Below are 24,971 nucleotides of genomic sequence, written 5' to 3'. Positions count from 1 at the left end.
TATTGGTCCCCTGACAAAAGGAGGGTAAACATGTAAATTCACCCTTGTCCATTCGTTTGTCTGCACTTTTCTCAATAACTACGCCTTGGAATTTTTTGAAATTTTGAACAAACATTAAACATGATATGAGTAAAAAGTAACAGGGTGGATTTTCTGGGAAAACTCCGGTTGCCTCCCTAGGGGTGCCTTTCAGTTTAAAATGACTAACATTGACACTTTTGGGATTATTAAAATAAAATTGATCCCTTTGATTTTCATAAAACTTTCTGAAAAGTTGTAACTAACTGATTTCTATATAATTTTGTTTGTCTATACTTTGCAATAACTCTTGGATGTGCCTCAGGGATTCTTTTAGGGCTAATAAAAACACCCCAATTTTGGGACTATTTTACCATATTTGTCCAAAATTTTCTGTGTATGTCTATTTAGCAGTTTTGCATGGTGCTGAACTCAAATTTAAATATGTTAAGGCCTTGAGGACTTTTGGAGCTCAATAGGAGAGGGCAAATGATGGACTTAGTTATTTTTTTTCTTTTTTTGTATGGTACAGAACTCAAATTTACATATGTTAAACCCTAAAACTGCACCGTTTGTTCATTTTCACCACGATTTGACGTCCCCTGGGGACTTTTGGGGCTAAATGGGGGAGCAAATGTTGAACTTAGTCATTTTTTATGTCTCGTTCACTGTGCACTTACTTGTTTTCACTTGTTTTACACTGTAAGTCATTTTGATTTTAGAAGATAAAAAATACTGTGCATAGAAAAGCTTTGGACTTAAGCAAGCCAAAGTATAGAGCCTCCGGCAGGTAGGCAATCTGAAGAAGTCCTGAAACAAAGAGCAATTCGAAAATGTCTTGAGATAAAGAGCAAAGTTCCTTTCCGTGTGCAACCAAAACGTTTGGTGTAGAAATTCTTAAGAGATAGAATGATTTCTGATTAGTTGATAACCGAGCACTGTCCCATATGATTGGTCAGTACATCCCACATCTGTCTAAAAATAAAAGCTTCCAACTTTTAGTAACCACACCCTCATAACTAAACCAAAAATATTGCAACACGTTATTTTATCTCCATATATTAATAGTTAAATGGAAGAAATTAAAAAAAAAAAACTCCCACTAGTGCAGTTTAATACTATCAAGCAAATTAATTGTTTTTACATCAGGAGAGTTCAATAGAGCTCACAATGCCCCGCCCCTGCCCATGTTAAAAATGGCTTCCTGATTTTACTTTATAATAATAAAATGCACTATTGTCTAAAGATGACAGTATCGATCTCTTTGGTGAATATTAAGGGTAAAATTATTATTTTATTCAGTGCAATATTTGAATAGTTTAATTGAAATAAAATAGATATTATCTTCCTTGAATGAATGGGTTTGTCTTTATTAACAGAAAAACTATGCACTTATAACTTACTTAATAGGGTAGAGGGGATGTTCTGATATTTTCATCTTCCCAATATTTACATTGTAACACGTTTCTTTTAAAAAAGAGTAAGTATTAAGCTGGAGAAATAAATAAACACATTGGAAAGTTACTAGGTCGTTGGCACTTTAATCCCACTTCCCAATGCTTGGGCCACATTTTTCAGCTGTTGGAGAGAGAAACTCCAAACCAACTGAAACTGGATCATTTTTTAAATGACTTCTTCCCTCTTGGCTGCGTTATGTTCTTGGTCCTATGTAGTTTTGGAGATCCACCTTGCCAGGTGTTGTTTTCTCTCTTTGAGAAAGGGTTAGTTTATTGCAAATCGCCTGAGAACGCCAATGCAGCTACACATGCATTTTTACAGGCCAGAGTGCTATTCTTATGCGGCACTATCTCTTTAATCTCATTCTTATGACAACTCTCTCCATGCTAAGAAAATAAATACTGATCTCAGCCAAGGAATTTTTTTTTTTACCTCAGCGTCAAAGTCAACAGTCTAGACCATTTTAAAAATGATATGCTCCCTGTATGTTCCTGGTCTTGAGTAGTTAAATAAAGTTTACTCTACCAGGCTTTGTCTTCTCTATTTGAGGATTTACTTTATTGCTAATTGCCAAGAAAATACCAATGTGGCTGTGCAGACAGTTATTGCAGCAACACTTGCGTCATATCTTCCCAACATGCAAAAGAGATAAATCCCAACCCCAGCTCTGAAAAAATGTTCTTGGTATCAAAACCAACTGAGACTAGACAGTTTTTTAAAGGGCCTCTTCCCTTTTAACTGCAGTATGTTCCTGTGCAGTTCTAGGTCAACTCTTCCAGCCTTAGATTTCTCTCAGTGAGGAGTTAGTTTACAGCTAATGGACTGTGACGCTCCTACCTGGGAATGTCTACGTGGCTGCAGGGTCATTTTTCTATGTTCAAACGATCCTTCTTAAGAATGCTGACTCTGCAATCCCACTTTGCGACCCTTGTGTAATATTTTCTCGCTATTGGAAGGAGATAACTACCAACCTGAACTAGGGAAACTTTTTCCTCAATGTCAAATCCAACAAAGTCTACACTATTTTTAAAATTACCCATTCCCTGTTCCCAGCGATATGTACTTGATCATGTGCAGTTTGAGGAGGTTCACCCTTTCAGACTTTGCAGTCTCTCTTTGAGAAGGGATTAGTTATTACTAATGATCTGAGGTTCCCCTTCCAGGTAATGCCAACGGTGCTGCCTAGTCATTTTCTAAGGCCAGAGTTCTCAGGAATGCTGGTACTTCACTTCTGTTTTCCGATCCTTGTGTCAAATCTTATTGGAAGAGAGATAAATATTGACCTCAGCCAGTGTATTTATGTTTGCATTCCAAAGTCCTTTTACATTAAGAATAACACAATTGAAAACCCTGTAAATTGTAGAATATACTGGTTTGTGTAACTTATCAATAAGATTCACATTTTCAGTGTTTGCATCTACTGAAAATGTTGTAGAGTAAAATTAAAGACAAAATTCCATTCTAACAATTTATATTTTATTTGCTCATCATCGGTAATCATGTAATAAAAGACAATTTGTTAGTAATAGAGAGGTTAGTAGAAGTTCATGAGTCTGAACGAGGAAACGAGTATTGAAAGTTCATAAGAAAATGGGTACCCTTGTATAATTTGATCCGAATTCTCATGAATTCCCATCAAGCATGGATCAGGTGAGACTGGCAATCATCGGTGTCAGTCGAGCGTTGTTCAAATGTTAAAATGCTAACTCGACTTTTTATTTTATTTATTCAATTTTTTTTTCTGTTATGTTTTTAGTAATTTTAAGGTGATATTAAGGAGGTGGGGGTGACTTTTTATTTTCTGATTAATTACTTATTTATTATTTATTTATTATTATTTTTTTAATTGAATTTTTAGGAGTTTTATTAGCCAATGAAAAAACGCTATCTAAATGGAAGCAGATGACATTCGAATTGGAAGAAAGCGACTAAACCAACAAAAAAAAGAAAAGCTGACAAATATATTTTCAAACTCACCAAACAGAAAAATGACAGGCAAGAAAATAAATCTATGCATGTTAGAAAAAGAAATGAAAACATCGATGCAGACAATCTCATATTGTCAAGAGAAGAAATTGCTGTTCCCCAAAAATGAGGCGAAACAATTGTAAACACAAATGTTTACTTAAAAAAGATTGTGTGTAAAGGATGGTTTCTCCTGGAGATGTACAAATGGAAAGTGCCACCAAAAGAACTTGCCTAAACAAGTTTTGAAAATAAAAAAAACAAAAGAAAAAAATATGGTTACATAAAAGAAAACAAAAAATTGTACTTACACCTAGCAATTATACAGTTAAAAAGTCTTGAAGAAAAAAACCCAAACTTTCTGTTGGTAAATATTTTGCAAAAAAAAAAAAAACCCAAAAAAAAACAATTTAAATACTAAAATGAAAAAAACATATTTTCATTTTTCAAGGTAGTTTTTTTTGTTGTTATTTTTGATTTTGTATTTTTTCTGGTTTGTTTTGCTTTTTTATTAGTCTGCATCTGTTATGACGCTCGGCTGACACCAATAATTGCTGGTCTCGCCCGATCCATGCTTGACGAGAATTCACGAAATTATGCAAGAGTACCAGAAAATGTTATTCCAAAGTTCGTACTATGTAGATAAGTGCTAGTTGGTAAAGTTAGCAGAGTTTATTTGATTACTTGAAAGTAAGTTTCAATGTAGAAACGGTATTGATATTATGTGCAGACAGGTCACCATCTTTGGTAGTGAAGCATTTGTGTTGACACCAAGTCAACAGCTAAAATGGGTTTGGATTTGTGTGTCAGGATATGGGTTAGGTGGTTGAGCTGAGTGATGTGGGTTGATTCCGTGCCTGATTCTTCTGGTGGCTACAGATTGCAAACAGTGAACTTCCTTAATCCACCTTAATGGATCAGTGCTCTGTTCATGTATAAAATTGTTTCATATTGCATGAATCCCAATCGAAATTAAGTGTTTGCTCCAATCAGCAATAGTTTATTATAAGTCAAGCAAATATTTCACAGGTTATGGTGGCGCCTGTGGTTCCCATTGTAGTAACTGCTATTGCTATGTATGTTTGTTATATACTTTTACTCTCAAGTGATAGTAAAAATGTGAATGTTCCCATTAGGAACTGTTATTGGTATATACATCAATAGTACACATGGTATTTTTAAGATGAAATTGTCGCTTACTAGGCATGCATGCAATTAGAGAGACCTAAAATTCTCATTCAACATAATTTTTTCTGATGCTCTAGTACTTTAGTAATGTTTATTAATGCAACATTATGAATGCCAACACGATGTGATGCATTCATCGCCATTAAGTGAAGAAAGAAACAGATATAAAGTATAAGGTTTCTCATTTTTTTCTTTTTCATAAGTTTAGTTCTGAAAGATCAACACTCCAATTCCAGAAGAAATACTAGATTACTATTTAATTTCTTTCCCATGAGAGCAATATGTGTCACAAGTCGTTTTTAATATGGGGGCGAACCAGCTCTCAAAAAAGGGGCACTCTGGAAGTAAGTAAAAATAAAAAATGCCCTAGTATAGAAAGGTTTCGCCCTCTGGGGACTAAGGACGAATTAACTTGAGTGTAGCAATCAGAACAGATACTACACTGTGATCTTAGCCCGAGGGCAAGATACTAGATTCGTTTATGAACTGTGTTCATGTGCCTTTTGTAATGATAATTTCTTGAGAAATCCTTACCACACACTTCACAAGAATAAGGTTTCTCTCCAGTGTGTGATCGCACATGCACTCTTAAGTCAAAATTACGTGAGAATGATGCACCGCACGCTTCACAAGAATAAGGTTTCTCCCCACTGTGTCTGCTCATGTGGTATTTTAATGTTGAATTCAGTGAGAATGATGCTCCACACACGTCACACGGATACGGTTTTTCTCCACTGTGCGTTCGCATGTGTGTTTTTAGGATGTAGTTCGTTGAAAATTCACCACCACACACATTACACGAGTAAGCTTTCTCTCCGCTGTGTGTTTTCATATGTCGATTTAAAAGACCGTTACTAGTGAATGCTGTATCGCACACAACACACGAGTATGGTTTCTCTCCCGTGTGCGTTCTTAGGTGTATTATTAAATGAGAATTACTTAAACATGATATTCCGCACACTCCACAAGAGTAGGGTTTCTCTTTTGAAACTGGTTCCATGTTGATTTTTAAGAGACAGATGCGTCAAATTATCTGCCACAAACTTGAAAAGGTTTCTCTGCAGAATGTAATTTTATATATTATAAGTCCTGGAAAAAACTAGGCCACACATTTGCATGATAACTCTTTCAAGTGTAGTTGTTTAAAAATGCTCTGCACTTAATAACAATAACTTAAAACTAACCTAATATTTTTTATGTAATATGTTGGAAATTTTATGCCACACAATCCACAATGTGCTATGTAGATTTTTAAAATTAAATTGTTGAAATTTTTCCACAGATCTTTTAGCAAAAACTTGTTATTCTCCAAGATGTGTTAGTATGTGTATGTTTAGACAACCCCACAAAAAACGTTGCCTTCCAATTCTATTTGTATTATATTTTCATGACATAAAATAATTTCTTTTGGATTTTTATATCAAATGCGTTTTAGCATAATATCCTTTGAATTTTTGTATGCAAACGTTTCAAGTATGAAATAAAGTTTATCTCCAGGTGCGTGTTGGCGTGTCTATTTTTGTAAATCTTGAAATAACATGAAGACTAACTTAGTAAACATACTCCTTTTTCATGCATTCAGTTTATTTTGTACTATTCCACAAACTTATGAATGTAGTTTTATTTCGAACATCGACTTCAGTTCTGCAAATTTTGCCAAGTATGAGAAATTAATGAAAATGTTGGTTCATTCCGTTCAAATGAATAAAAAAGTGTTGCTTCCTGTTAGATCAGTTTATTTATTCTCCGGTGAAACTTTTATCTGTGAACAAAAAAGAAATATTAATTAAAACGTAATGTTGGTTTAAATCAATTTCCTTACTGATTACACTAACTCTGTGTTGAGAAAATGCAGAGATTTTATATATTCTGTTCCTCGTAAAACAATGTTTAATATTTAACGATGTTCTTGCTCCACCAATAACATTGTCTTAACAGAATGTAATAGTGGAACTTGAAAGGTTGCAATAATAATTCTTACCTAGATGATATTCCATATCAAAGAGACTGACAAAACAAAATCGTAATATATTATAGTTGAACAGTTACTATATTTTGTATTCATTTATATGCAAAAGAAAAGGTTAAATGTGGCAGATACATAGAAAGTACTTAGATGATATTTCATATTAAAGAGACTGACAACAAAAAGCATAAAATATTATAGCTGAACAATTATTGAACATTTATATGTAAAAGAAAAGGTTGAATGTGAAAGAGACATAGAAAGTAATTAGATGATATTTATTATTAAAGAGACTGACAACAAAAAGCATAAAATATTACAGCTGAACAATTATTGAACATTTATATGTAAAAGAAAAGGTTGAATGTGAAAGAGACAGAAAGTAATTAGATGATATTTCATATTAAAGAGACTGACAACAAAAAGCATAAAATATTATTGAACATTTATATGTAAAAGAAAAGGTTGAATGTGAAAGAGACATAGAAAGTAATGGATTAACTACTTTATAAGAGAGAAGAATGACATCTGTTTTAATTGAATATTTTAAAACAATGATATTTCGACTTTTCTACCTTTGTGTAGTGGTCCTCATCCAATTCACACCTATTAAGTGTTGCAATATTTTATGAATAGAAATTATTGGATGAGAAAAAATTGAATTAAAATGATCTGGTGTTGTTTATGGCAAATACATTTCAAACTATCATAGGATAATCATTTGTGTATTCTTATGCTGCAATGGTAAAACATCGTTTTTCGCTATTGAAGAATTGAAAATCACAAAATAACTATGATAAAACTTTTAATATTGCTCTTCAATATGAAAGTTAAGTTTCAAGAATTCAAAGATCATTCGTTAAATTTTTAGCAAAGTAATGTATATTATGGAAAATGAAGATGATGCATACAAACAAATATGGCGATATAAAAAGAAATGCATCTGAATTAGTTTTACTGCTATTTATTTTTGCAGGTAATTTGTAGCATTTACACTGGAGAAACTGACACTTGCTATGGTGAAATACTACTTGGAAAATAAGACAATTTTGTAACCATTTGGGCTCTCATTACTTAATTTTAAGCAAAAGATATCCAGCAGCAAGTACTTATGCTAAGATTATTTTCAATGAGGGAATAATTTGAAAAAAAATTAAGAAAGTAAGCAACTCATAGTACACTCTTTCAAGCTACCAGTAGTTGCAAAATAATTGACTTTGTATTTGGTTTTTAAGTAGATTGATGCATAGGAACATGCCTTTGAATCTTGCATGCATTTAAGCAAACTGCACACACATCCATGCATACACCTTTTAAACAATGCATTGATTGTCGCCCTTATGGTAACCTCTGCTTTGCCCAACAGGTCGCACTCTCCATTTCCTCTTCCGTTTTTTCTCTCTCTCTTCTTTCTCTTCCCACTCAAAACATTGAGCTGACAACATGTTTTCCTTCAATTCAAACCTCAAATGTGAATGGCACGCAAATTACATCCATGACTCGACAGGATATTTACCTTTCTCAAGATAAGAATGAAACTCGTATAAACACACTCTTACACACACAATGAACTTCCAACATATGCTTCGATGAAATCTCATATACATTCACGCACACATACATGCAACAAAAGTTTATCTATATGCATGCTAGTTTATAAACACACAAACACTCTGTAACGTTCGTAACCTTTCTATATAAATAAATATTCCTTGTACATAAGTAAATATATGATCCTGTTTCAGCATGCTTCATTTCAATGTCTTAAATGTACTTATAACATGTGCCATTATTGTTGATTGTTTTTTCATTATGCTGTACGATCCACAAAGACGACCTCCAACTATACAACTTATTGAACACGCTGCCTATTCCAGTAACTGGTTTATACATGCAGCCTACAAATAGGGGATCCAGCTATACAATCAGTATATAAACTGCACTACGGATTCCCCAGACACAGAAACCTAAGGATTGAGAGTTCAAATAACATACGATTTATGAGGAAGTGATTAATCATGTTTGGTTAAGATTGCATCCAATGATCGTTGAAGAGGAACAAATCAAAACTGCACATTGACTTACGGATGCTAATGGAACAGGTAATAATTACATATTGCTTGATTGGTTCTTGAATTCATCCATTTCAAAGGACTCATCAAAGAGGGAAGCTGGCCATATACATTCATTCGAGGTGTATTGCTTTTTACAAAGCTAGGATGATCTCAATTTGATTTGAATGTTGTTCTACAAATTATGAGACCTGTTAGGAATGTTACCTCATCACTAGGGCTATGACAACAGCATATTCTTTTCATTGTTTTGACCCTCAAGTATATAACCGACACAGACACAATCAACCAAAAACCACATCACTATACATAAAACATATAAGATATCAATGGATATATACCTGACAATCAAAACAAAGAAAAGAATATGCTGTTGTCATAGCCCTACTCATCACGCAATATAATCAAGTAAGCTACGTAAACGATTATTTTATACACAATTTTTTTTTTGAACTTCTGTTATGATTAGCTTTAATCAAGAAAGCTCTTAACCACCACAAAATATGGAGTTCCGAGTCTTAAATAACTGCTTAAGGATGGACTGATGCTCCACTTTGCGTATAGTGAGCATGTCATTAGAACAAAGCAAGCACAGTAACCACAATATGAAATGTCTGGACAAATGATATTGAATTAATACTAAAGTATAAGTTCAGTCCACTTAGGCAGTAGTCATCAATCTATTAGAATTAAAGTTTGATAATAATATGATAGAAAACTTTAATGACTATTTTTATTAGAATATGAAAACAATCCAAAAATTATGCTTACATTTTAGCAAATTAAAAAGGTGAAATATGAAGTGACACAAAATACATCCTCAAATTAAAACCATAAATAACGCTTTCATGAATATAAAATTTTTCTATGTTTAAATATTGTCGATTTCTATTAATTGTGATTGTGAATAGATCATTTTCTGCATTGTGTTTATCAAAGCACATCCAATTAAGGTACCAAAGGATGGACTATTGACACTGGCTAGCGAGAAATAGATAAAAATAATTAACAAATCTATAAATATAAAAGCGAAAATGTATGTAGGTATGTGTGTTCGCTTTTTCTGTGTGTCTACAAAAGGCTTCTTTCAGAGAAGCGGTCGGTCGGTTCACAACTTTTTAAAACTTTTTATATCACATATAAATCGTAATATCTCACAGTTAACAATGAAGCTCGCCTGTCTATTTAATTTGCTCGATTTCGGGAAGATAAATATTTAATATTTGCTGCTCGCCGCGTGTGGGTTAGTCTTTTTCCTATAACATCTTGGGGGTGGGAAAAAAGCGTTCAGCAGTAAATGAATACTATCCCGCAGTCAAACTTGACCTCATTAACTCATTAAAATGGGCACCTGTTAAATCGAACTAATTAAATAAATTCAAGCATGTTTCCATTAGCATCTCGCGGTGGGGCAATGGTTAACATCGCACGTTTTTTTTCACACTTTAATTTACAACTTTGCCTCAAGGGTTCGGGTTCGATCCTCATACTTACTTTTTTTTAACCCCCCCCCCAAACATCCGGGCAACGCCGGGTACCCCTCGCTAGTATAATATAAAACTTGAATTAAACGAGACCAAAAATATTTAATTTTACTAATTTTTGTTATATTATTAAGTTAATTATTGCAATCATGACAGGAAAACCGGTTTTGATGTTCATGATAAAAAGTGGAGAATGAAAAAATAAAATTAATGGGGGAGGCCAGCTAACCGGTTTCACCTTCACTTTTTGTAAGAGGGATTTCTTTTTTTTTATTAATAAAACTGAGTGAATTGGGAGATGATACATTTAAAATAAAATGGAGATGATATATTAGAAAATATAGTGACATAGTTTATTAGAAAAAAAACCCTACAGGATACACTATATGTCTAATATAACGACATGTATAATATCACATAGAGACTGATCATGTTCAAACCTAAGAGATGTTCCCTCTACTTGTAGAGAGAAGGCTTCTTTAAGCAAACATGAATAGTCTCCTAAACCTTTAGGTGATAAGTCGAATGAGCATAACTCAGAATAGTGAATGAGTCAATGCTAAAGTTCATGCCACATGCCGGATTTTTAAGCATATGTTCAGCTATAGAAGAACGTCTGTTGGTAGGTAAGTACCATTCCTGATTTTGTGAGGTATGTGCTGTTGGACTCTATTATTAAGCCTTAACAACGTTCGACCCATGTAGTCAGCACTGCAACTACATTTAAATTTATAAATTACATTATTATTATGGTTGATGGGTGGGTCTTTCCGACAGGATACCATTAATGGTTTCGTAAAGAACACAACATGTACATTTGAAGCAAAATAGTATCTTTCCACTGTTGAGCTGATTTGGTTGGCAAACTTCTCACTTACTGATCCTAACCATGGTAAGTGAATACAAATGGAATAATAAATAAAGCATATTAAATTAATACATTTTTGTGATATTATTAAATTAATGCATCATTTTTTTGTTATACCAAATCATTGCATAACATTTTGTTGAATCAATGCATAATTATGTTATTAAATTGATACATAATTTTTGTTAAATGAATAGTTTTCTGTTATATTAATAAATTAATATATAGTTTTTTCTTATATTAATAAATTAATATATAATTTTTTCTTATATTAATAAATTAATATATAATTTTTTCTTATATTAATAAATTAATATATAAGTTTTTCTTATATTAATAAATTAATATATAAGTTTTTCTTATATTAATAAATTAATATATAATTTTTCTTATATTAATAAATTAATACATTGTTGCAATATTAAATTAATGCATAATTTTTTGTTATATTAAATCATTGCATAATATTTTGGTGTATTGAATCAATGCATAACTGTTATTTAATTGATACATAATTTTTATTATATTATCAAATGAATACATAATTTTTGTTATATTATTAAATTAATATACAATCTTTAGTTATATTATAAAATTAATACATCATATTTTCATATTATAAAGTTAATACATATTTTTTTTATATATTATAAAACTAATTCAAACTACCATTGGTTGAAAGCATTTCCAGTTTTTGTATGGAAATAAAATAGAAAAAGGAAATACTATTATCAATCTGATACATTTAAAATAAAATCTGTCACAGGCATGTGCAGAAACACCCAAGAACAGTGTATGTTCTCACTGGATACTTCTTAGGATACAAGAATGCACTCTCCCTGGTGCAATATAAATATGACTTTCAAGACATTCAACAGTAGTGTCCTAATTCATTTATAGCACATGTGGCAAATTGTGTTAGGAGTTGGTGTAGCAAATTGTGTTACATGGAGTTGGTGTGATAAATTGTGTAATGAGAACTTGGTGACAAATTACATTATGAGGAGTTGGTGTAGCAAATTGCTTTACAATGAGTTAGTGCAGGAAGAAATTTTGTGCCTATAACATGAGAAGTTGATGTTTCAGATTGTGGTATGGGGTGTTGGTGTGGTGGATTGCATTACAAGGAGTTAGTGCAATGAATTGAATTACAAGTTGTTGTGGAAAATTGAATTGCAGAGTTGGCAAGAAGTTCTGACACTTTGGGTTTTTTTTTACCTATCAAACTATTTTGGCATCATGCCCTTTGACCTGAAGCTTATACCCATGTGTGATGGCACTGATTCTGGGCCGTCACTAATGAAATGGTTAGAGAAAACTGATATTTTAATTGAGTGGAATAAAGTATACTGAGTATGTCATCATGATGCATTTCTCTGGTGGTGCATGTGCTGTGTGTCAGCAATTGAGTGAGAAACATGCAGATTTCAATTGTGTGATAAAAAAGTTGTACACAGCTTTTGCTTTGGACCTATTCACTGCATGGAAACAATTTGCAGCACACTGTCTCCAGCCAGGCAAAATGATTGATGTCTTCTTGGCAGAACTACAAAATTATTTGTCAATATGTCAGATCAGTATGCACAAGAACTCTTACTTAAATGGAAGACCTAGAATTGCTGTGCATACTGGCACAGGTTTGTACCATCTTAGTGAACTGCATTGGTGTTACAGAGAATACTGTTTTAGCTCCACACATGTCATAATTCACACAAATACGGATGCACCACTGAGATGTTTCAACTGTGATTGACTGCATCATAGGGTAAGCAATTGTCTCCTAAGATGCAAGGCTTTGAGATGTTTGGTAAAAAGCACCAAAAACACTTGCCTGGGACACATTGCTCAATGTTGTCCGGGAAACACACAGTGGGATGAGAACTCAGCACCAATTACATCCTGCAAACTCTTGTAAATGTCACATTACTAGTGGTGATTATCCATATCTATGGCACACAAATCACGCTATAAGTCATGGACAAGAAAAGCAACTAGTGTGTTCACAGCAAATGTAGGTAACTAAAGTGCCATGGAATCACTATAGTGAAAGTTAGTATTGATGCAAAGCTTCCCATGACTATGGAAATTCTGATTGTAAACAGAGACTTACTAGGATTTGATTCATTGCTTCGGCTGCAGTTGTGCAAAATGGCTGTAACTGGTGATGAAAAGCTTATGTTTCCACAATGCAATTGACCAAATTGTGTTGCTATCACCATTTATAAACTTGATTTCAATGAAGAGTATGATAAGACTACTCAGAGATGGACTGCATTCAATTATATTGAGGAACAGACATAGAATATCCAGACCCTGCACAAATTCAAGAGGAGTATGATTGGGAACTCATCTGTCAATAAAAAATGGCTGCATACTTCACATCCAGAAGAGCTTGGACCCCCTCGCATACTGTAATTCTTTTCATGAACATTCTGCAGGAAAATATACAGAAAGTTCACCTTGTTATGAATTAAGCTAAACCAGTATGTTGACACATATACAGTCGATGCAGATGTTTGCTGTCAAAAATTAAGGGAATGGTGGCAGCAAGGCTCAAATGTCACAGTGCTAGACCTATGTCGCCAATTGCTATTGGCCATTTCAAACAATGGAGATTAAGGAACAAAGATATTGTCTCAGTCACCTAGATTTGGGCCCAATATTGACCCTTTAACAATGCAAGCCATTGTGTCTGCCTTTTCAAGCATGGCTAAGATCGTCAACATAGCTACATCTTATATTGACAATATTCTTGTGAATGAGAGCATGTTCTGCAGTCCATGTTAAAGATCATTTGGAGCAGTTTGATTTGGAAAGTAAAGTCCCAGATCAGCTGGGAACAGCATCCAAAATGTTCATAAAACAGTGGATTACAACACTCTGACAGTTTGTCTCTAAATATTAGCTGCAGATTGATTTGAGGCTTGTCAAATCTAATAACCAATCTGATCAGCTTACAAGGGTATGAGCCAAAGAACGGAATATTCCTCAGATATAGATTATGCACCAATCCAGTTTGCACCCTGGTGTGATGAGAATACTGTATTTTGAGAAGTTAGCCAACCTAGGGATAAATAAGCAAAGGTATGATCAGTAGTTGGAGATTGCAGTGGATGTCAGTGAATTGATCCAGCCCCAGTGCATTGGAAGCCTGGCAGGTTTGAAATTACAGAAAACGGGAGCAAGATAACAATTGATGTAACCCATTTTAGAAATCGGCTCTATCTAAGATTGATAAACATTTTGTTACCCGGGACACTGCTAGCATCATCAACGAGTTTAAAATAGCGTTTTGTGACTGAGAGCTGCCAACTGAACTGGTTACAGACAATCGTGCAGCATTTTGCAAAGAGATATTTACCAAGTTTGCATGGATATGTGGTGCATATGTACAATTTCACTACAACCATGTATCATCAGGAAATTGGGTAGTTGAGATACCTTATTACATGATCAAGCAGATTGCTACAAGAACACAGTGCTCAGTTTTGGAGACAGTATATTGACACAATGTCATACCAAAGACAACAAAACACTCTCAACTCTTCAAATTAATGCAAGCTACACTTACAAAATTCGTGTTAAGGATGTAGATGCAGTATTTGTGCCTGATACAGCAATTTTCAATTCATATATGGTAGATGCTGTCTGAGTTAAAAATCAACATGAATGATATACAATGTAGTTTGGCAAGGGTACAGTGAAAAAAATCAATAGCTCATTTTCAATATTTATTAATGGAATACCATGTCACATAAAGGATGTATGTTTAGTGTCCAGGGAGGATTGTTTCATCAATGATCATGTGGTTTCCTCAGATGATATATGAAACATCAGGCAAGAAAGATTCTTTAGAGAGTGATGCACCTGCTAAGCCATGACAGGATGTGTTGAGTGACATGTATGAAGAAATTGACACAAATGAGGTACTTGAGACTATATCACTAAGATGGAGCACCAGATAAAATCTGCCTCCCACATTGCCCTGAGATCAGGGAAGAGTGTGAGAGACATGCACAGAAGCACCCAAAAATAGTGTGTGCATGCTCTCGCTGGATATCTTTTGGGGGTACAAGTATGCATTTGCCTTTGTGAAACATAAGGATGACTTTCAAGACATCATAGATCACTCATAGCCTGTGTGGCAAATTGCAGTATGATGAGCTGCTGTCAATTCCGTTACAAATTGGTGCATCAGATTGTGTTGCAAGGAGTTGGTGTAAAAATTGCATTGAGGAGCTGGTGCAATGGAATATGTTATGAGGCAGTGTGGTAGATTGCATTTTGAGGAGTTGGTGTAGCGAATTGAGTTACGAAAAGTTGGTGCAGCAAATTAAGTTAAGGCAGGTTGGTGTGGTAAATTGAATCATGAGAAGTTGGTATGGTAAATTGAATCATGAGAAGTTGGTATGGTAAATTGAATCATGAGAAGTTGGTATGGTAAATTGAATCATGAGAAGTTGGTATGGTAAATTGAATCATGAGAAGTTGGTATGGTAAATTGAATCATGAGAAGTTGGTATGGTAAATTGAATCATGAGAAGTTGATATGGTAAATTGAATCATGAGAAGTTGGTATGGTAAATTGAATCATGAGAAGTTGGTATGGTAAATTGAATCATGAGAAGTTGGTATGGTAAATTGAATCATGAGAAGGTATGGTAAATTGAATCATGAGAAGTTGGTATGGTAAATTGAATCATGAGAAGTTGGTATGGTAAATTGAATTATGAGAAGTTGGTATGGTAAATTGAATCATGAGAAGTTGGTATGGTAAATTGAATTATGAGAAGTTGGTATGGTAAATTGAATTATGAGAAGTTGGTATGGTAAATTGAATCATGAGAAGTTGGTATGGTAAATTGAATCATGAGAAGTTGGTATGGTAAATTGAATCATGAGAAGTTGGTATGGTAAATTGAATTATGAGAAGTTGGTGTGATAAATTGAATTATGAGAAGTTGGTATGGTAAACTGAAATATGAAAAGTTAGTGTAGCAAATTGAATTTTGAGAAGTTGGTGCAATGAATTTAATTCAATTCTTTTACAAGAAGTTCCGACACTTTATTTTTATTTTTGCTTAACAAATATTACATTAAGTTTTAATGAGTTTTAAAAGCTTTATTTTTATTTTAGTCCCAAATGATGTCATTTGGGTGAAATTTATTATTTTTATATTTAAGTTATACAGCGAACACAAGAGTATTTTCTGGATTAAAATTTTATTTTATTCTTTCAACTAAGATAGGAGGCAAACATTTTTCATAATAATTATAATCTTTTATGAAACAAGTTATTTTAGTTAAAGATAAAATTAAATATCAAAGGAACATATTTGAAATGTTTGTTTTCAATTTAAGTCAATTAGTGAAGATTCCTTGCACAAGATTAATTATTTATATAAGGTTTAAAAACAATTATTTATTTCTTTATTGAGATTTTTTATTTGACATCTTATCAATGAAATAAAATAATTGATGATATAATCAAGGGCATAGCCAGCCATGTTTTCCGTACTTTTTTAGACCTCTCCTTCAGAGAAGCCAACTGAATTTTTTCCTTAAATTTAAAGCGCCAGTAGGAAAGTTAGAGACAGGCAGTCAGATATTTGCCTTGTCATAAATAATTTGCTTGCTAATGGGGGAATTATTTATAGTTTGCTTTCCATATCACAATAAAAAAGCTTATTTTAAATGTTTATTTTCAATTTAAATAGATTAGCGAAAATCCTTTGCACACAGTTGTTTATATAAGGTACTAAAGAATTATATAAATATTGCATTATTAAGAATTTCATCTGACATTTTATCAATGAAGTAACAGGATTCATGATAATTACATATAAAAATTGGGAAACGTCTTTATTTCTTTTGTTAAGTTCATCATTTTACTGAATGATTACATCATCAACATTTAAATTTCTCATTTTCACTTGAACTTTTAAAAAACTGTAAATACGAAAACAAAAAATTCAAATTCACCTAAAGTTAAACTTTCAAAGTTTCATTCATGTTTAATCACAGTTCTAAAAGATTTATATTTACCAGATCTTATTTTTACAGTTTTCCTATGAAAAAAATAGTCCCATCTTGTTTATGAGGAGAGTCCCCAAAGTAATGCCTTCTATTTTTTATTCAGTTTGAATGAATCGGAGGGGTTTAAAAATTGCATTGTTGTAATGACCAAACTAATGCTTTCATTATCTGAAAAGTTCATCTCTCTGTTGCAGATATTGACAGTGTGAGACTCTTAGAAAGCAACCCTTCTCATGGACGTGCATCGGAAGCAGAGATGCGTCATTGAATTTCCGGCAGAAGTGCATTGAGAATGATGATGACTATGTAGAAAAAGAAATTCTGGAGTGCAAAAAGTGGCTTGTTCTAATCGTACCACTTCTGTCTTTGTAGCTCTTCAACTTTTTGAGTTAAAAAATAGGCTTTACATTTGGAAAGACAAAACGCACTCCAGGTGCACATGCACAGCCATCGTTCATCACTGGTAAAAGTACATTGAGAATGGAAGCGACTATGTTGAAAAATAAATTTTAGAACACGAAAGGTAGCTCGTGTGACGCTCCAACTTTTTAGACGATTATTTCCAATCAATGCCGAATAAAAGGAGTGAATAATCATCATTTGCTTGCAAAAAGTAAATCAGACATAAATAAAACAGAAATTAAAATTGCTATAATATATATTTTCATTTGTTTTCTTTTAGAACAAACAGTTCTAAAATCCATATGTAAAAAACAAAGATAATATTTATGTGAGACAAACTACATTTCATGTTTTAATATTTCTTGTTATTTTTGCTATAATCCATGTCTACTTTAAAAAAAATCAAATACGATCACGCAAACACATGAAAACAATGCATATTATTAGCAGCAGTGAGTAGCAAAAATGGAAAACCTTCATTAAAGTAAAAAACGAAACCTGAGGCTATATTTGTGCATAGCTTCTGTTAAAAATGTTTACAATTTTTATTAAAACAAATATTTAATAAATTTTGGTGCTTATTCAGATAAGCACTTAAAGCAGGAATTACAAGTAAAGAAAATACAGTACAGTCTATATTAGGCAGCGCCAAAAATGGCCGCAAAATCAAGTTGTTGTTTTTTAAAACGAAATTACATTTATTAAAATCCATTATTTCTGAGTAACTTTTTTTTTCCAGAAAGATAAAACCCTGAATTTTATCATATAGAAAACAGAATAATGTAAAACTTTTTCCACTATTTTTAATTAAATTTTAAATGTTAAATTTTCCCAAAAAGTTAACAATTGACATTTTTTTGTCTTGCACAAAAAACGTACATAAATATTTAAAAAAAAAGGTTTTTGAAATAATTAATTTATTTATTTATTGTCTAACTAAGATTTAGGATGATTTTCTAAGAGAATATGCAAAAATATTATAAGTACCTGAATTTCAAATAATTCCACTTATTCATATAGGAAACCAAATATTTCGCGTCGATATAGAGTCTAAATCGACACTGTTTACATTTGCGTTTGCTAAGAAGAAAACTATGGAAGACCAAACAGGCCAAAAAAACTTATTTTTCAGTGACGAAAATTTCAATGTATTATTAAGCAGAGGCTGGCCAGTACCAGATGGGTGACCATTTGTATGAGTTTGGTTTTTAATGTGTATGTGTGTGGGGGCCAGGCTCCTCAAAATGGGGGGGGTCAATTTAAAGCAGAATAAAAAAAAAATTATTTCAGCGTGTTTGGTCCACCGTAGTCGAAAGGCGGCAAACGTTTTCAAACGGGATCGAAAAAAATGATGCTATTTTTAACACAAAGGGCACAATATTTATCTAATTTTTTTTTTGTATCGATTATTCAAAGCATGCCCTGTTTAATAATGGTCATGCATTATTCGGCTAGCTAAAAGAAAATTGTTAATTTATTTATCAAAAATTTTAAAATGGCTTTTTTCGTATAAATATTAAAAAAAAATTTTTTTGTTTAGCTTAACTTAAATTAATTATTTTACTTAACATATTCACCGAATTTCACACTTCAAAACTCAAAAGCGGGATAATTAAACACAATCGAAGTTCTGATATTCAGACGTCAAAATAAGGTATGCAAACAATTTTTTTTTTTTTTAAATCTATAATTCTGTCCCTTACAACAACACAATATCTTGTGTTCATTTCAGATGATTATTTTAAGCATATTTGTTCCCACTTCAAAACAAGGGGGGGTTTGTAAGCAAAAAAAATATATATATATAAATATCATTTATGAAAAATAAGTACACTGTTATAAAGTTCATTCTTCTCCTAATAATCGCTGAAAATTTCGTATTGATGGGATAATTACCTGATTTTTGGTAGATTTTTAAAAAGACGGTCCGTCAAAAAGTACTGACCTGCCCCCCCCCCCAGTTTTGGCGGTGCCTAGTCTATATGATGTACATACCAATCACAGAACAAAGATGAAATATAAAAAAAATCACGTAATGTGATCAAGTAGTTTTTTTTATTCAAGCAAACCAAATTTTATGACTAAGCAAGTTATATTTTTCTTAGCCATGATTAAATCTAATGAAATAAAAACGGGGACAATTTAAATTGACGTGTCAAAATGAAAAATAAACCATATGTTCAATTAGTAGTAGTAAAATCGCTAAAAATCGTAAGTTTTGATTTTCTTAGTTTTAAATAAAACTAATTGATCGATTTACATAATTTTTGGCATATGACATATTGATCTGTAACGAGTACTTACATCATACGGAATTTTCTGTATTTTCTTTACTTTTAATTGCCATAAGTGCCAATCTGAATAAGCACCGACATTTTACATAGAATCATTAAGTGATATAATGAAATTTTAATTAAATTTCCTCCATACTTTTTGCTTTGATTAAACAAATATGCCTTTCTTACACTGATTTATTTTAATTTGATCTATAATTATTAAATTTAAACCATCTCGAAAAACTTAATAAGAAATATAGATAACTTGGTACTAGTGCACTTATTGATCCGTGCTGAAATAATAACGTTATTATTTTAAAAAAAAGCCATTCTTAAATGGAGAGGGGAGGGTGTTTTGTACCTATTCTGTACTTTAACCTTACACTTGAATAAAAAAAAACATCATAAAACTTTAATTAAACTTGGAAATACGATTTAAAAAAATAGCGCGGATCAATAAGTGCATTAGCACGGATCAATAAGTGCATTAGCACCCATAACTTAAATATTTAATATGAAATGCAAGAAAAAAAAATTAATCTCACAGTAAAAAAACAACAAAAAAAAAACCCGGAAATATTTTTTCCTTGTGCACTTACTGATCCGCACTATTTTTTTAAATCGTATTTCCAAGTTTAATTAAAGTTTTATGCTATGTTTTTTTTATTCAATTGTAAAGTTGAAGTATAGAATAGGTACAAAACACCCTCCCCATGTTAAGAATGGCTTTTTAAATAATAACGTTATTATTTACGTCCGGATCACTCTCTGCACTAGTACCCTTATATTAAATTGTTAGGTAAAAGTACAGAATAGTTACCAAACACCCCTTCTCCCCATGTTAAGAATGGCTTACTAAATAAGACCGTTATTATTTCAGCACGGTTCAATAAGGTCATAAGTACCTGAATTTCATTATTTATTGTACTTGTATATCTATTTCTTCTTTAAATAAAATAGAAGGGGTCATTTTATGGAAGAAAAACTTATTTTGCCTTTAACATTTACAGTAAACGTTAATGAAACTTTTATTACTTAATAGACAGAAGTATTTTTTTTTTTTTAATTAAAATAAAGGTCGGTGGTTGGTTTATGTTAACTGGATTTGTAAAAAAAAAAGTTTGATGCGATCCTCCACGTTTTGGTACAGACAATAATTGGGTATAAAAACAGGAAACGAATTCAATTGACATTATACTTACTTTTATCCATACTTCTTCGCTTGATTTGTTTGAAATAAAACACGTTTGAAAGATTTGTGAATTAGTTTTGTGATGAGTAAATAGTTTCTGTTTTTAAAATTCAACATGGCGACATCAAACAGCAATTTCGCAGAAAATTAACGAATTTAAAAAATAATAGATAGAACAGCTTCGACAAGAGTACCGAATTTTATAAGAATTAACAGGTAAAATTAGTAGAATTTTATTGATTTCGTAAAATTTAAGATTAGTTCCTCGCTATTTTCAAACGATTGTGAAAGACTTTCTGCGGGCCAGTCGGCTGACCGGTGAAGAGTCTGAAAAATCCCTCTGCTTTTAATACAGGTTTTCTTGTCTATTTTTCCCCACTCAAATATTAAAGTGAAACTACGTTTGTTAGTAAAACGAAACAAGTTTCTTTTTTTTTTTCTTTTTTTTATACTACGAATGCTGGAACCCTATTGCCAATAACTGACCTCTACGTTCGGCCATGGGAAGACTCGCCCATGGAAAACTCATCCATTTTGCTAGGTAGGAAACTGGCGCATTATTCAATAAATATCGATTGAAAACACATTTAATGCCTGTGCTTGAAGCTTTTTATAGTGAGGAAAGACTTTGCACCAAGACAATCTCACGCTCTGAACAACTGCCACATTGAACCAAAAAGAAGAGCAAGTCAACATCATTGGATGCAGCAGTCGCTGCAGGTTTTATATCAGGGTTTTCCTTCTCCTAGAGAAGTTACCTTCACCACAGCTTACGGAGCCCTCTCCACTCATCATGCCATTTGATCCATGACTGGGACTTAGGTTGCTGGGCACCAGAGCATATACCACATGCTAGTCGGTGGGTCATGTATGCCGCAGCTTACAGGGCCTAAGCTCCTCTGGAGCGTTTCTGTCAGGGTTATCTCATCCTTATCCCTTGGTTAAAAGAACCTTGGCCCACAAGGCAGTGGAGGTCCAGTTATACAGTACATCATCAGAGCCCCGTCTGCGTGCCAGTGGTCACGATGTACACGTGGTGTTGATTTGTCTGGGAGAAGCACAGTATGACGCTAAGACATCTGTGTGCTTTTACATACATACATGATGATGATTGCAACGTCTTGTCAGACGAGTGCCACTCCCTCAGACATTTAAAATCCATGAGCCCAAATGCTTGAGGGAGTATCTATACAAATATGATGTTACAGAGTCTTAGCTTTGTACGACAGCTAAGTCTCTCTCTCTCGGTTCAAAATGTTGAAATCCAGCAACAAGCAAGAGCAAGATAGCCAGCAACAAATTAAACTGCAGACCAGCTTAATGCGGGTAATGGTCTTCCGCTTTATAGTTTTTTAAATCAGAGATTTGCTTCTCCTAGAAAGGCTGCCTTCACCACGGCTTACGGGAGCCCTCTCCACCCCAATACACACATACACACACACAAATATACACGGTGCTAGTTGGCCGTTGACCCAGAAAAAGAGTTCATTCGCCCTTTGGAAGGTCTTGTTTTTAATCCTTCAGGGAGACTAGCCGCCCTCCTCACCAAACAAGTCTGGTGGGGGAACCAGTTTAGTCGCCGGTGACCCGACCATGAGGCAGGTAGTACTGGGTTACATGGTACCAGTAGCACATGACATGACCTGACACATACATACATACATACATACAAGCATATAGATAGATATAGCTATACACGCACACGCACACACACACACACACACACACACACACACACACACACACACACACACACACATATATATACACACACAACATGCAATACATTTTATTTAAGTTTTGAACAAAAACACATTTTCGATAATAATATGTTAAATAAACATTCACTTCGATTTTTTTTTTTTTTTAAATAAGAAAATAGTTTCAGGAATGTATGAAACAAAAAATAACGTGTGCTTTTACATACATACATGATGATGATTGCAACGTCTTGTCAGACGAGTGCCACTCCCTCAGACATTTAAAATCCATGAGCCCAAATGCTTGAGGGAGTATCTATACAAATATGATGTTACAGAGTCTTAGCTTTGTACGACAGCTAAGTCTCTCTCTCTCGGTTCAAAATGTTGAAATCCAGCAACAAGCAAGAGCAAGATAGCCAGCAACAAATTAAACTGCAGACCAGCTTAATGCGGGTAATGGTCTTCCACTTTATAGTTTTTTAAATCAGAGATTTGCTTCTCCTAGAAAGGCTGCCTTCACCACGGCTTACGGGAGCCCTCTCCACCCCAATACACACATACACACACACAAATATACACGGTGCTAGTTGGCCGTTGACCCAGAAAAAGAGTTCATTCGCCCTTTGGAAGGTCTTGTTTTTAATCCTTCAGGGAGACTAGCCGCCCTCCTCACCAAACAAGTCTGGTGGGGGAACCAGTTTAGTCGCCGGTGACCCAACCATGAGGCAGGTAGTACTGGGTTACATGGTACCAGTAGCACATGACATGACCTGACACATACATACATACATACATACAAGCATATAGATAGATATAGCTATACACGCACACACACACACACACACACACACACACACACACACACACACACACACACACACACATATATACACACACAACATGCAATACATTTTATTTAAGTTTTGAACAAAAACACATTTTCGATAATAATATGTTAAATAAACATTCACTTCGTTTTTTTTTTTTTTAAATAAGAAAACAGTTTCAGGAATGTATGAAACAAAAAATAACTACATTTCTCATAAAAAATATATTCTTGGACAAGTACACATTTAAAAAGAAATACAAATGCATGTTTAGAAAACATTCATTTCAATATTTGTAAAAACGAACACATTCCACGAATTTCATTTAATTGAATTTGTTTTATACTAGCATGGGTGCCAGGCGTTGCCAGGGCGTTTGGAGGTATGTGTTGAGCAAAACAAACAAACAAACAAACAAACAAAAAAATGGTAGTAGGAAGGCAGGCTTGAACCCGTACTGTGAAAGATGAAAAGAACGGGGTAAAAACCTGACATCTTTGCTGTTATGACCACCGCCAAACAGGAAGTGACGTAGGTTAAAATTAAGGCTAGACAATCGAAAAGAGGGGATTGTAGTGTTATCATAGAACTACTTTCATACGCGTAACAAGGAAATCATGGCGTATGAATATTGATGTAAACCGCCTAATACATATCGTATTCGACAACATGGCGTAGACCTCTACACACGTACCTTCAATCTCTCTTCCTATGTAAATATGTAATAAAGTTCTATATCAAATAAAACCACAACTTGGTTATCAATTACTTATAATAACGAACATAAACTAACGACATGGTGGCAGTGAAATGGATACCGAACATTTATAACAGTTGAAAAAAAAAAAAAAAAAAAACTTCGACAACAGACACGAGAGGAAAAATACGTTTACAGAAGACAAAACAAAGCATGTAAACCAATTTTCATTAATTTACCATTAATGTGCATTTTATAAAACTTTGCTGTCATTCTCGTATATGCTATAAACACGTGTGAATTTTTGCACAATAGCAGACATTTTGAATTTTTGTCAACTGTTGTTATCGTATGTGTTCTCGTAAACACGTGTGGATTTTCGCACATTGGCAGACATATTGAATTTTCTGTTTATTGAAAAAATACATAGCCGTTAATAATAATGTCTACCAATAATGACATTATTCCGTTTATGGACTGGGAAATGCCAAATCCAGCGGAAACATTTAAACTTTTTAAACAGAGGTTAAAACTATATTTTGCTATAAACAAAATAAAAACCGACCAACAAGTGAATTACATACTGCTAAAGACCGGCAACGAAGGTCTCAAAAAATTTAACACTTGGAAATTAACAGATGAGGAAAAACGTTCTCCCGACACTATTTTTAATAAATTCTTGGAGCATTTAGAACCTAAAGAAAACTTTAGGATTAATAGACTAAAACTAATGTCTTATAAACAAAAATAAGATGAGACATTAGACGACTTCGTCAATAGATGTCGTCAACTTACGTTAAAATGCTCACTAACCGACAC

At 33.3% G+C, this 24,971-nt stretch overlaps 1 long non-coding RNA gene across 1 annotated transcript; it reads right to left on the bottom strand.

Annotated features, from left to right (window-relative positions):
- Window positions 1-3,420: 3,420 nt before the first annotated feature.
- LOC145279971 (uncharacterized) lies at window positions 3,421-21,067 on the bottom strand. Its single transcript, XR_013868508.1, has 2 exons — window positions 20,936-21,067; window positions 3,421-6,391 (listed from the first exon to the last, which is right to left on the bottom strand). It is a non-coding gene; the product is annotated as an uncharacterized LOC145279971 (long non-coding RNA).
- Window positions 21,068-24,971: the final 3,904 nt, after the last annotated feature.

The sequence above is a fragment of the Euprymna scolopes genome, chromosome 7 (genome assembly GCF_053919585.1).
Source record: "Euprymna scolopes isolate OS-2025 chromosome 7, ASM5391958v1, whole genome shotgun sequence".
Lineage (NCBI taxonomy): Eukaryota > Metazoa > Mollusca > Cephalopoda > Sepiida > Sepiolidae > Euprymna > Euprymna scolopes.
Note: the sequence above shows the minus strand (reverse complement) of the source record. Positions and strands in the feature narration are given on the sequence as shown.